This window comes from Triticum aestivum, chromosome 7B (genome assembly GCF_018294505.1).
Source record: "Triticum aestivum cultivar Chinese Spring chromosome 7B, IWGSC CS RefSeq v2.1, whole genome shotgun sequence".
NCBI classification, from domain to species: domain Eukaryota; kingdom Viridiplantae; phylum Streptophyta; class Magnoliopsida; order Poales; family Poaceae; genus Triticum; species Triticum aestivum.
Window position 1 is genome coordinate 562,053,326 of NC_057813.1, and position 14,621 is coordinate 562,067,946.

Sequence of the window (14,621 nt, forward strand, 5' to 3'; positions counted from 1 at the left end):
ATAACTTATGCCTAGAAACACTATGGTAATTTTTCTCCCGGTGATTTCTTTTGTTCAAACATATCCCAATAAATTATGTGTAAATATTATAGTAGTTTACACACCGTAGACCTAGTAACTTTTGATCCAGGGAAAATATTTATTGAAACATAACCCAATAATTTCTTTGTAAGTAACATGATAGTATATGCATCACAAACATGATAACTTATGCACAAACACCACAGTAACTTAACCGAGTAAAAAAGGTTAGTAAAAACATACCCCGATAATTTCTGTGTACATATCATGGTAATATACAAATAGCAGACCTGATAATTTACATATAAACAGCCGTGGTACCGTGGATTTTGTTGTTGTTGAAATACATTTCCGATAACTTATATGTAAATAGCACGATAACATACGAAATGTAGCCTAATAACTTAAATACAAATACTATCATAATTTTTGACCCGAAGAGAAAAGACATACCTCCGGCAACATATGTGTAAACTGCATGATAAATTACGCACCATAGAGCTAATAAGGGCCAGTTCTTTTGGCGGCTTAAAAAATAAGCCGCCTCCTCCCCAGCTTTCCCCATAAGCCACCTCCTTCATGCATTGGGGCTTGTGAACTAGTTATGGGATAACTAATTTAGAAGCTTCAACAAATTTAGGAAGTGGCTTATTTTTTAAGCTGGGAGAGGCAGCTTATTTTTTAAGCCGCCCAAAAGAACTGAGCCTAACTCGCATACAAACATCATGATAACTTTTTTGACAGAAAGAGAAAAGTTGTTGAAAACATACCCTCGATAATTTTTGTGTAAACACCGCAAACTTGATAAATGGCGTACAAACCTGAGATCTAATTTCAAAGGTCTCATTGCGATGGATGGAGGAACCATTTTGTATGTCCCGGTAATTTTCTCTGTAAACATCATGATAACTTACGTACCAGAGATCTGATAACTTATATAGTACAAGTGTGGTTGCCTGGAAAAAGTCGTTGGAACATATCAACATGAACACAGATGTGGTATGTTCTGTGTGAAGAGCATGGTAACTTACGCATCAACACCTAATAATTTATGTACAAATATTGTGGTAACTTTGGCGGGGTTGGGGTTGTTGTTATACACCCACGATAACTTTGTGAATAACATGGTAATTTACGCACCACAGATCGGATAACTTTTGTGCAACACGTTGGTAACTTTTGACCCAGGAAAATAAAGTTGAAGAAACATGTCCCCGATAATTTTTGTGTGAATTAGACGGTAATTTATGCAACACAACCCTGAAGATAACTTACGTACAAACACGGCGATAGTTTTGACCCCGTAACTCATGTGTAAATAATATGATAATATGTGCACAACTGAGTTGATAACTTACTTAGCCTAGGGTGTGATAACGTTCGACCGGGAGGGGGACTTGTTGAAACACACCCTTCGGCAACTTGTGTGTGAATAGCATGGTAATATACACACAATAGAGTTGAAACATAGTTAGCTTAGGCGTTGTCGAGACATACCAACATGAAATCTAGTTTTGAATGTCTCGTCGCAATGGAATTTTTATGTGAAAATGGGTTTTGTATGAGAGCGACGATTTGAGTTACAAAATATTTTAATTTTTTTGAATTTCAATGGAATCTTCCATGAGATTAGCATGTTTTGTCCTCTAGGGCAAGCATGAATGTGCATGTGGGGAGAAGGTCGAAGAAACCATTTTTTATGACATGCTAATTGTGTAAACAACATGATAACTTATGTTCAACTGACATGATAACTTACATAGCACATGCATGGTAACTTTTTATCCAAAAAATTACCAGTACATATCAACATGAGATCTAATTCTAAAGATCTCATCGTGATGAATCTTTTACGTGAAAACAATTTTTCAATCAGAACGATGATTTGAGCTACGAAACATTTTGAAGTTTCAAAATAGGAATAATATAGGATGACATTGTCATCTAATGCATACATGCATGTGCACGTGGGAAGAAAGGTTCGAATACCATTTTTTCATGTCCGGTAATTTCTGAAAACAGCTTGGTAACTTATATGTGTTACACGTAATAACTTACGTAGTAAATGCCTGATAACTTTTGACCTAATAAAAAAGTCGTCGAAACATACCAACATGGGATCTAGTTTCGAAGGCCTCATCGTGATGAATCTTTTATGTGAAGACAATTTTTCAATCCGACCAATCGTTTAAGCTACAAAACACTTTGAATTTTGAGTTTCATGAAATCTTTTGCTGACATCATCAATTGTCCCTATATACTTGCATGCATACTTAAGATTAATTAAGGGCAATTAGTAGATCAACTTTTCATAAACTCAGGGAGTGAATCATAGGGCTGGGAAAAGAAAGTATAATCTAGCGACTAGTCGGATTTTAGCACGGTCCTAAACATAAATAGCATGATGGGTAATTAAAGCATAAAATATGTTTAGTATATTGATCTGATATAGACCATCAGATGATAGGATTGGATGGACCTGATGAGTTGGTTCTCGTCCTTTCATGCTTTTAGAGGAGTGTGTATACATATAATATATATTTATCGATCGCTTGTTCAAGTTGTTTCAACATTGAAACTTAACACATTTTTATAGAAATGATTAAAATATATTTAAAGTGAATCTTATTCAAAAGCATTGGTCACTGAAAACAAGAATACAAAAATAGAATTGAATTTAAATCTTTGTTAAAAAATATAATAATTTGGAAATCAAAAGCCAAAATAAGAAACGGACACCACGGACACGAGTGCCCTGACACTTGTGTGTCAGAAATCCTGGCCGCTTGGTAACAACTGCTCCATCCATAATGTACACCTACGAGCCCTACACCTTTTTGTTATGAGGCAAATATGCATATGTTATTCAATCGTCACGATTACAGGGACGAAGCTAAGCTCCCCAGTGACCCCAGCCAGACATAACAGTCAGTTCGTAGCGCTAGTGCATGTTTTGCAAGACGGTCGGCCTTAACATTCAAAGTCCGACAGGGGCGGAGCTGGAGCAAATGTTTACCCGATGCACCACTTTAACAAATCTTTAAAAAATTAAGCAACGATTGTATTAAATAAAGGTGTGTTTCATAACTTCTAGCACACATTATTGGATATAACAAGAAGGCGGTTTGTAAAAATAAAATGTAGCCATCAAAATGCTTACTATAATAATAAAACAAGGTTCAAAATTACTTGAAAAAGATCACGCTGCATTTCCGAATCCCAAAATACATCATCAGACAATAAGGTTCAATAACCTACAAGATACAAATGGAATTAAACATACTAGTAGAGTATACTAAGATGGTCGAATGAAAGTACTTAAATGGCTAAAAATTGAAAGTTACTTTTAGTATGTTCTGTTCCTCCGAGCCATGAAATACTCAACCACTTGAGCATTGGTGACCTTTTTCATTTCTTCTTTCTCCACATAACAAATAAGATTATCACTCAAACTATCATCATTGAGGTGACTGCGCAAGCATGTTTTGACCAGTTTCATAGCTGAAAAGCATCTCTCAACTGTAGTAGTGGCAATAGGCAAGACAATTACTAGTTTCAACAACCGATAAAACAAAGGATACACAATGTGCCTCCCTGTCTGCGCCATTTTTTTGAAAGCTCAGTGATTGTTGCTATGTTGGAAAAACTATCATCTGTGCGTACATCAGCAATATAGAGGCGTAGATCCTTATCCAGATCCCTCAGTTCCCCAGAATCAAAATCTTGAGGGTATAGTTTAGCCAAGCTCATAAGATTCTCCAAATTGAAATCACGAAATGAGTCTCTTGGACTCAAAGCCGCTAACCAAACAAGCAAATTAGCGGATGTCTCACTGAACCGATTGTCAAGCTCTTGAACTAGCCAACCAAAAAAATCATTGAAACATCAACTTGATAGTGATGTTTGTTTGTAATTCTAGTTACCCGCCTTCTCTTTTTTGGATTAACATATGCTTCTTCCATGTCCAACTCTACAATATCATGCGTCTCACAAAACACATGAACTTCACCTAGCATAGATTCCCATTCATTTTCTCTAAGTTCATTCAGAACAATTCTAGTTGACTTCACACATTTCATGGCATTTACTATGTCTTGATCCTTCTGTTGCAATGCTAATGACAATGTGTTTGTAGTCGTGAGGATTGTCAACATAAGATGCAAATAGAATACAAAGTCAAAAGATTGAAAATACACTAGAAGACTATTTGCTTGGTCTCTATTTTTTCTACCAGTGTCTTCTTCTTCCACAAATTCTAGAACTTTAACAACTGACCTAAACATGTGAAGCAGATTCTTAAGTGTTTTAGCATGGGAACCCCATCGAGTGTCTCTGGGCCTTTGAAGACATTGCTCTTGATTTAATCATGTTCCTGTTGTAAGTTGTCCACACCCTAAAGCCTTTCTCATTTCTTCAGGATTAATATCTCTAATCACGCCCTTCGCTTGGAAGATCCACCCACAACATTTAGCAAGGTAGAAATCATGCTAAAGAAATTACTAACTCCTTTATGCTTTCTTACCACAGCCACAACAACTAATTGAAGCTGGTGAGCAAAGCAATGAACATAATAAGCTGTGCTACTTCTCTCATGATCAATGATTTGAGGCCATTAAACTGACCTCGCATATTGCTAGCACCATCATACCCCTGTCCTCTAACTTGATTGTAACTCAATTTATATTTTGCAAAAAGAGAATACTCTTGAGGTATGAAGACGTTGTTTCTTTCACACGGACAAGACCAACAAAACTTTCTTTAGAATCCCCGGAACTATCAACATACCTCAAGGCCACGGCCATTTGTTCTTTGCCAGAGACATCTCTAGACTCGTCAACAAGCAAACAAAACACATTATTGCGAACTTCTTTCAGAATAGATTGCACTATCACATGCGCAAAACCTTCACCAATACCTTTCTGGACTTGAGGAGCAGACATAAGAGAATTTTTTGCAGCATCTTTTCCCACAACCTTGTGTACAACTGGATCATGCTCAGCTAAGAATTCACGAACTTCCAAGAAGTTTCCTCTATTGTGCGAGTTCTTTGGCTCATCATGTCCCCGGAAAGGCAACCCTTGCTTCAGCAATAGTCTAGCTGTGTCAATAGCGGCATTCAATCGAGCAAAATATGCAACCTTCAAAGTTTCACCTTGAACCTGCATAGCAACATCAATGTGTTGATCTTTTTTCTAAAAATCAAGTAAGTTTTTCATTGCTTGATTATGGACACTGCCCACCTCACCAACATGTTCTTTTAACCTTGATTTCATGTTCCAGCTCTTCCAACCATTCACAACGAATGCCTCATATCCAGCTTCTTTGTTCTGACTACGATCCCTAAATAAGAAGCAAGGAAAACAATATGCCCTTTTCTTCTCTTTGTTGTATTCAAGCCAGCTCTCAAATTCATCAAACCATTCGGGATTGAACTTTCTCTGTTTACCCCCAAAATCTGAGGATTCAAAATCAATCTCTCATGGCTGACAAGGTCCATTCAACAAATACTTCATTCTTACCAGATCTTCTAAATTAGGATGATAATGCTCTATCAATTTTGTCTTGCCCGGATCATATTGAATCTCCTCTTACCAATTTATGTCTTCCGGAACATCCTGTGATGATGCTTTTCTTTTGAGAAGAAACTTGTCCATAGTATCTGTATTTGACAAATACCCAAGCCACTATATCTCGGGAAGTTTTTGCCCTCACGTTTCACCACTTGGTCGATTTTGATTTGAGAGCCTATGCAGTGCAGACACGTGTATTAATTTGGGAGGCTGAAGGGTAGAAGTCATGTGTGACTGTAGGTTTCCATCGTAAATTTTGTTAACGTGACTTGCCCTTTCCTGTGTACGTCTAGCTGTTTACGAGGTGTGTGGGCCATACTCGCCCCGTTGACCATATCGCACCTGTTCTTCTGCGTGCATTGGTGTACGTGGGCTGACATTAGGTTGGCTCCGTTCTTCTTTTAGCCTGGTTGTTCGGTTGCGTGCATGTTTGCTTCGCCGGGCCACACGTCTAGATGCGTCTGCTTTCGTGCCGCTTTCCTCTCGCTAATCGGTGCCGCTTTGATCGTTCAATCTAGCGATGTCGTCGCCAGATTCTTCGTGTTTCTTTTTGCTTTTCCTTCTTTTTGTTTCTAGGGTTATAAATAGGCCCTTTTTCCGGTGGTTTGTCGACTGTTTCCTTTGCTTTTGTTTCATCTACGTTAGCTCCATGGTTGGTTCTTCGTCTAGCCATAATGGCCCGCGGCGTCCGGGTCAACCTCCTCGGCTGTGTTGGGTTGTGATTGGCTGGCGTGGTGTTTTGGGCCGTTCCGCTGCTTTGCTCTGTGTATCGGGTCGGCCTCGCTTCGATCGTTCAATCTAGAGAGTCGCCGCGGACGGCAGCGACATGTGATCCGGGTCGGACCCTTCGTCTTCAACGTCGGGGACGCGGGCGAGGAAGACGTCGTTGCCATGGACGGTGGTGGTGTGGTCTGGATCGGACCAGTGGCGGTTAGGCACGGAGGCAGGCATGTCGGAGTCATACATGTCGACGAAGACGCCCAGGAGCGGGGCTTGGTGGAGGTCGCGAAAGCCGCGGCGGAACGAGGGGGCGAGCGGACGTCTCGGAGCGCGCCATTCTGTGGCTGTTCTTGATGTTCTCGCTCACTCGCTGTCGCTGCCTGCCCATCTCTTCCGAGAGTGGCGGAGGCAGGATTGCCTATAATTTGATCTTAGGGAGGGCCGGCTTAAAGAAAAATGAAAAAATATTCACTGTTCATATGCATAATACAAAGGAAAGTGTGATCATGGGGAGGGCCTTGGCCCCTGCTGGCCACCCCCTGCCTTGTTGTTGCCGCTCCTGCCTTGCCGCTGCCCTCCTCCCTCCGTCACCGAAGCACTACCTCTCTCTCACTCTCTTTGCACTTGAGGAAGAAGAAGACTGAAGGAAGAAGAGGGACACACAGGGACACAAGTAACTTGCCCGGCGCACGAACGTCGCAAGCCGCACGAACGGCCACTTGATTCCTTTTCCTGAGCAAGTACTCAACTCGCTAACCAACTACATGCACGTCGAATCATGCCTGGACTAGGCCAGACTATACTCTACACACACGCACGACGCGCCCACGCCGCTGCGGCTTATTCGTCTAACATTCACCCCCTAAGCCGTGGCTCAAAGGAGTCCGCCGTCTTCAACGCCAGCGTCTGTCAGCAGCGCGCGCTCCGCCGCGCCGTCGATGTCGTTGTCGTAGCCGCCACTGCCCTGACATTGCTGCCACGCCTGCCACTGTGCCACCGTGCCCTTGGCGTCCTCCCCACGCCCCTGCGCTCCCGGCCCGCGCTCCCGCCGCGCACGTACGCGATCTGCGCAACCAGGTCCAGCGCCTCTACGTGGTCCTCCCGCGGTCCCGACGCGCCCGACGCGTCCGGTGCGCACCCATAACACGCACCGGTTGCGCCCGGCTCGCCGCCGCGCTCATTGCCCTACACCGCTGCGTCTCCAGCTCGCGCCATGATCGCGCTCCGACGCGATCAACGCGGCCGATCAGGCGTGTCCAGGAGCTTGGCCTTCTCTCCGCCGAGCCACGCTGCACCACCGCAGCCTCTGCACCACCACGCAGGTCCGCCGCGGCCATCGCGCTCCCCGCACGCCCGGCATCACCGTGCTCCGCCGCTGCACGGGACGAGCGCCATCGCCGGCGAGCTCCTCCGAACCCGATGCTCCGATACCAAATGTTGTCGCCGCTCCTGCCTTGCCGCTGCCCTCCTCCCTCCGTCACCGGAGCACTACCTCTCTCTCGCTCTCTTTGCACTTGAGGAAGAAGAAGACTGAAGGAAGAAAAGGGACACACAGGGACACAAGTAACTTGCCTGGCGCACGAACTCCGCAAGCCGCACGAACGGCCACTTGATTCCTTTTCCTGAGCACGTACTCAACTCGCTAACCAACTACATGCACGTCGGACCATGCCTGGACTAGGCCCAACACCGAATGCACCCCCCTGGACCGCCTTTTCAGTTTTAAAAAAATAAAAGAAAATGATGGAAATGTCAAAAAAATAAAAGAAAATAAGTTTCCCATTTGATATGTGGTCTAGTTGTTGGGAAAATTTACAAATATGAATTTCGACTTTATTTGCAAAATCTCTCTGGAAATTTGTAAAATGGGCATAACTTTTGCATACGAACTCGGATTAAAAAGTTTTTTATATGAAAAATCATCTACTCAAAAAGTTACATCCGAATTTAACGGGGGGAACCCGGTTAAACATTTTCAAAATCCCCAAAAACCTAACAGAAAAAAGTTACGGGGCTTTCAAGATGTAGAGGCAAAAAAATTAAAAAAAATTCAAACTTATCACGGTGCGCCACTAGTAACAGAAAAAAAATATTGGTTTTAAATATATTTTTTTGAATTTTTTTTCAAAAAATGATACGTAATATGACCAGGAAGTTTGAAATATTTTTCAAAATTTCATCATAGTCATGAACATGAACAAAGTCCTAGACATCCTAGACATCAACAAGGTATAATCGGATTGATATGCTAGATATATCAACAAGTGCCTGTGAAGTGAGCTGTTGCTGGGTTGGATAGAACTCTGAAGTTAAGCGTGCTTGGGCTGGAGTAGTGTGAGGATGGGTGACCTTTTGGGAAGTTTGACCACGGAGTGCGATTTGACCTGAGATTAAGCATATTGACCCGAGATTAAGCCATAGTGACCTGAGATTAAGAAAAAAAGAAAAAAAAATTCTAAAAAAAATTTGAAAAAAAATTGTTACTAATGGCGCACTTCTATGTGGTGCACCATTACCCTGGGAGGAATTCTAATGGCGCACTGTGGGCAATTCTAATGGCACACTACGTGGTGTGCCATTAGAACACCAGATACTAATGGCGCACCAGTGGTGCGCCATTAGAATTTAATTCTAATGACGTGATGCTAGTGGCGCACCAATAGTGCGCCATTAGAAGACAAAACCGGTGCGTCACTAGCATGCCTTTTTCTAATAGTGTGGAATACAGTTTTCTCACTACACCATCACTAAGGATGATCACAACTACCATGTACTCTCACAACTGCCATAGCACTAGGGGTCACAAAGCAAAGTCTACTTCAACACAAGAGAATGCAGGCACCGGACGATAATAAATTCAACTTGGCTGTCGGCAAATAGCTGCCCAACAAAATGAGTTCACAAGGAAGACTAGAGTTCTGGCAAAAACATGTAACCTAGAAATAATTTTATTCTGCATGTATCCTCACTGTGTACATATTAATTGTCCAATCATTTCGTTACGGGTGAATGATCCACTCATTACATACACATGCAACTAATTGTAAATGCCCTCTATGACTTCATTACAGGCCCCAATCCCGCAGTGGTGTCAACTAGAATGATGTAGACCAAAGATGAAAGTTGAATGGTGTAGGTTATGAATAAAGCACTATACATGGTGGCAATAAATGTATCTTTTCCAGTTTATTAGTTTCTATTTTGAGAATACAACTTTATCCACATAGTATTCTTACTTTAATTCAAAACTTAACTACATTTTTTTGAAAAGGAGCAAGACCCCAGCCTCTGCATCTGGGCGATCCATAGACATAATCTATAAACACCATGTATTAACGGGGCGCAGCGTGCCGCCGCGCGGGTTTGGCTAGTAACAAATTACAAATGCGACATTCGGACTTGTATCGGCAGATGAAATATACCCCAATTACATGTATAGGGACGAAGATTAAAGATTGGAAAGGTCGCTAATTACCGAGCTCCGGACCGGCCAGCGGCGTGCGGCGTCACTCGGGTGCGTCCTGTCGTCAGCGGCTCACCGTTGTCGCTGCGTGGTCTGCGGCGTCCTGCGGCCGGCGCCCTGCCGCTAGCGCCTGTCTGGCTGTCTACGCGACGGCCGACGGCGATACGCGAGACTGGCTCCGTACGCGTCTACAGAAACCTAATCGATCGATAGTCGATGGATCGATTGGTTTTTCTTTTTTGAGGGCGACGGGAGATGGATCGATTAGTTGAGTACGTTTTTTCTTTTAAGTGGAGGGAGCTGTACGTGACGTGACTACGTGAGGAGGTGGATCGGTAAGTCGTGCATGGTCACTCTGTGCATTTGAAAACCGAACCAAAAAATCATACCGAAAACAAACCGAACCGAACCAATTTTATGGTTTATGGTTTCAGTATGGTATGAACTTTTCATACCGATTTGAACTTATATACCGAAAAACCGAACGGTTAACCGAATAAACCGAAGTAAAAATAAATTTTTATTTCTTGAAATGAACAATCATAAAAGTTGTCATTTTTCTTGTACATGAGTTAAATTCACTACTAAGCACATAAATTTTTCTTGTAACATAATCATTTTTCTTCTTTTAAAATGCTAAGCACGTCCATAACCATCAACAGATGAATCAAAGCATTCATATATGCTTATATATGTAGTCATATACTATTTGTGTAAAATAGTATATGTTTCGAGCCATCAATTTGCAAATTATTATTACGTCATTTTCAAATTCGCGTCAACTTTGGTTTTTATGGTATATACCGAAACCATACCGAAATAATTTGGTATATACCGAAACCAAACCGTATTTTATTTTCATACCGTATTTACCGAAGTATTAAGACCGTATAAACCGAAAAACCATATAAACTGAACCATGTAAACCGAATAAACCAAACGCACAGGATGAGTGCATGGGTGCGTACGCAGGCGGCAGGTGTACTGCTGTGTTGGGCCGCGCACGCGTTGTTGAAACGGGCCGACCCTGATGCACCATTCCTGGGCCACCCTGATGCATTGGGCTTTTTTATTTAGATAGGTACTACTAGCCAGTTTTTGGACCTGTATTCCTGTGCATACGGGTAGGCCCAATGGGCTCCGCCCTTAGTGCGAGACTCGTGACTAATAGTACAGAAAATAAACAACCCTATACTAAGTGATATTTCATGTAACACGACACCATAAGCAGGTGCATTCTCATGCTTGATGGCGTCTACCACTACTTTGCAATCTGATGCTATATTTATCCTTCATAGGTACAGATCATTTGCCAGCGCAAGAGTCTCCCGGACTGCCAATGCTTCCAGCGTCGCTGGGCCCCAATGTTTGGGTGTACTACAACTGAAGCTCCCTGGAAAGTCCCTTGGCGTGTTTGGTTTCTCGTTTTGCATCTGCATCGCATCCATCATGCAAATTTCGACTCCCTCCGTTTCTAAGTATTTGTCTTTTAGAAATTTCAAATGGATTACCACATACAAATGTATATAGACATATTTTAGAGTGTAGATTCACTCATTTTGCTTCGTATGTAGTCATTTGTTGAAATTTTTAAAAAGACAAGTATTTAGAAATGGAGGGAGTACATGTTTGATAGGCTGCGCGTCTCATTGGTCCAGGCCCGACCGATGCAAAATCGAGCTCCCAGCCAAGCTGAGCGGAAACGCAGGTATCGGCCATTTCCGCGAGCCAGGCCCGCGCCTGCACCCGCGCGTGCAAAGTCGCAACCTTAGGTCTCCTCTTCCGGTCCCGTCGGCTCGCATTCCCCCCGCTCTCCGCCGCTCTCTCCTTGGTGCGACGCGTTTGGATCTCTTCGTCCCTGCTGCGTCTGCCCTTCGCCGCCGCATCTCCTAGCCGGTGCCAAGGTAAAGCTCTCCTTCTCTCTTTCCCCCCTCATGTCCCAAGATCTAGTCTCTCCCTCTCGTCCCCAACTTCTGGTGACCTGCTCGCCGTCGCTCGCGGCCGCCCGCCAGGCCGTGAGAGCAAGCACGGGACTCCGGCGACATGTAGACCACGTATGCACACGCACTGGCCGGGCACTCGTGGCCGCCTGCCCGATCTGAGAGTTGTCGCCATCCAGATCCACGCATCTGAGCAAGCACGGGGCCTGCTCGATGTGCCCTTGCCGGTTGAGCAGCTCGATCTCTTGCTTGGTTCGGCCGCTGGCTTTGTAGAGGGCCGATCTAGCTGTGAGATCCTATTGATTATAGATGATTCTGCATGTTTTTTTTTTTGGTTAACTTCATGAGTAATTTGTGCATATTTTTCTTTTGATTTGATCAGGAAAACGAAGAACAAGAGATCAGCTAGCGAGGAAGAAAAACAAGAGAGACAAGCTAGTTTTGTTTTGTATTTGTGCTGTTGGAATCAATAGATCAGCTAGTTAGAGCAGATATATAGACAGTAATAAAGTGCCTTCGGAGCTTGTTATTCTGTGTATATGCAAAATATAGGACCTCATAAATGCTGATAATGGAATACACATAGAAGTACATGGATTTTCATTTGTATTCTTTCCCTTTTTAGCTGCCTCTTTGATTCAAAGGATCTTCATATGAAATTTGCAAGATTCAGAAATTATGATTTTTTATCTGTATTTGATCATATTACTTTACTTCAATCAGCAAAGATATCTGAGTTGGAGCATGTCACCAAAACAATCTTCTAATTATTTTACATACATGTACAAATACCTAGAATCAAATTTCACATCCATCATATTATTTGGCCTCATGCAACTTACCAAACAACATCTTGATGAGCCTAACTCATGTCATGCAAGTACACCAAACACACATTTCAACTCCATCTTGCATGAGCTCAACCAGGCCAGCCCCAGCCAAGCTCCCTCGTACGATGCAGGCCGGATGAGCCCAGGAAACCAAACACGCCCTCGATGCTCTTGGCATAGTGCAGCTACTGCACTCTCCAGCCCTCGTCATGAGGCCTACACCTAGAGGCAGCCGTGAGGGACTGCATTGTTCAGCCCCAAAATGCTAAACTCACGGGCCCATTACAGGCCTTTTCCTATAATACTTTCCACCCCCCTTACTTTCAGGTGGGTGAGGCAAAGCTGTTGTTCAGCCTGAGTTAGGCTTCACACAGTGCTTCAGCTCCCCGATGAAGCGGACGAGCCGTTTGAAATCAGAGGACGACGACCCTGTCTCCGCGACATCGAGCCTCAACTGTTGCGCCATGGCTTGGGCCACCCCCAGATCTCGTCGGACACCATGACCTCCCTCACTGTCCTCTCCACGACACCTCTGTCGCAGATGTCCTTCATGTCCAGCTCCGTCCTCCACACGGCATCCACGAAGCGGTTGTTGGTCTGGTCGAGGAAGAAGGGCCAGCACACCATCGGCACGCCTTCGACGGCGCACTCCAGCGTCGAGTTCCATCCTGCGTGTGCCAGGAAGCAGCCCACCGCCCGGTGCCGCAACACGTCGCGCTGAGGAGCCCACTCGACGACGCGCCCTATGTCGCCCTCGGCTGCCCCGACGGCTTCTTGGAGGAGCGCGGAGCTGGCCATCTGGACCATGTCCGGCCGGAGCACCCAGAGGAAGGCGTACCCGGTGGCTGCCAGGCCGGTGAGGAATTCAGTGAACTACTCATGCGTGATCACGGCGAGGCTCCCCAGGTTCACGTACACGACGGACCGGTCGTCGTGGCCGTCCAGCCACGCCATGCACCCCTCGTCCTCCCGCCACAGGCTCGCGCTTGCGGCGAACCTGGACCTCGCGTGAAGTGGGCCTACGGCGAAGACGTCGGCGGTGCACGACGCGATGTGGGCGAGAGCTGACCGCTCCATGGACGCTGCGGTGTTGACTATGAGTGCACGTGCCTTGCTGGTACGAGCGGTGACCTCAGCGATCTTGAGCACCAAGGGGTCTTCGCCGCCTCTTTCAGCGCAGCAGAGTCCACGTGGGAGATCTCGTCGCCGGAGGAAGCCCTCCATCCCCGGAACGCCATGCACCAGGTCGTCTGCAGGGAAGGCGGTCTCGCCGAGCTGGACGAGCTTGGGCATAGACAGGATCGCCAGGTAGCTGCACGTGCTGTGCGTGACGAAGGCGAGCGATGGGATGCCGAGCTCGTCGGCGATGTCGAAGGCGAACGGAATAGTGCTATCGGCGACAACGCATGTCACCGGCGCATCGGCAGCAGAGAGCAGGGTCCGGTACGCCGCGCTGCCGGTCGTGGACATGGCCTCCAGGAGCTCCAAGAAGCCGGGAGGGTGACCGTCGGGTTGGCCGTCGGGGATGGAAAGCAAGCGGAGGCCCGGCGGAGGCGCCTGAGCAAGACGACGGAGGTTCCGCTCGGTGTGGAGGAAGCTGACCTGGACTCCGGCGTCGACGAGGGTGCTGGCGAAATGGAGCACGGGGTTGATCTGTCCCTGTCGTGGCCAAGGGAACACGAGAACGTGCACCGCGGCATCATCCATTACCGCGGCAAATCGGCAGGTTGTCCAACTCACAGATTTAGTGGAAGCTCGGGCCGGCGTTGCACAGTGTCCCACAAGCGTGATGAAGGAATAAGAGCATCTCCAGCCGTTGGCCTTCAGGAGGCGCTAAAAATCGCCCCTCGGGCGCACCAGCGCTAAACCGCGCGCTGGGGGCGTGATGTCCCCCAGTCGCGGCGCCCACGATTTTTGAAAATTTAAATTACGGCACAAACACGGCGCAAATTGAACCAAACTTCGGCGAGTTCGTTCATATTTAAAAATATTTTACAAAAAAGGAAAAAAAACTACTAGGCTGCTCCTCGTCGTCTCCCTCGCCGGCCCGCCCGCCGCCCTTGCAGTTCTACATGCC

At 45.4% G+C, this 14,621-nt stretch overlaps 1 pseudogene; it reads right to left on the reverse strand.

Annotated features, from left to right (window-relative positions):
- Positions 1 to 12,096: 12,096 nt before the first annotated feature.
- Positions 12,097 to 14,297, reverse strand: LOC123158414 (myricetin 3-O-rhamnoside 1,2-glucosyltransferase UGT709G2-like; annotated as a pseudogene).
- Between the last annotated feature and the right edge of the window lie 324 nt (positions 14,298 to 14,621).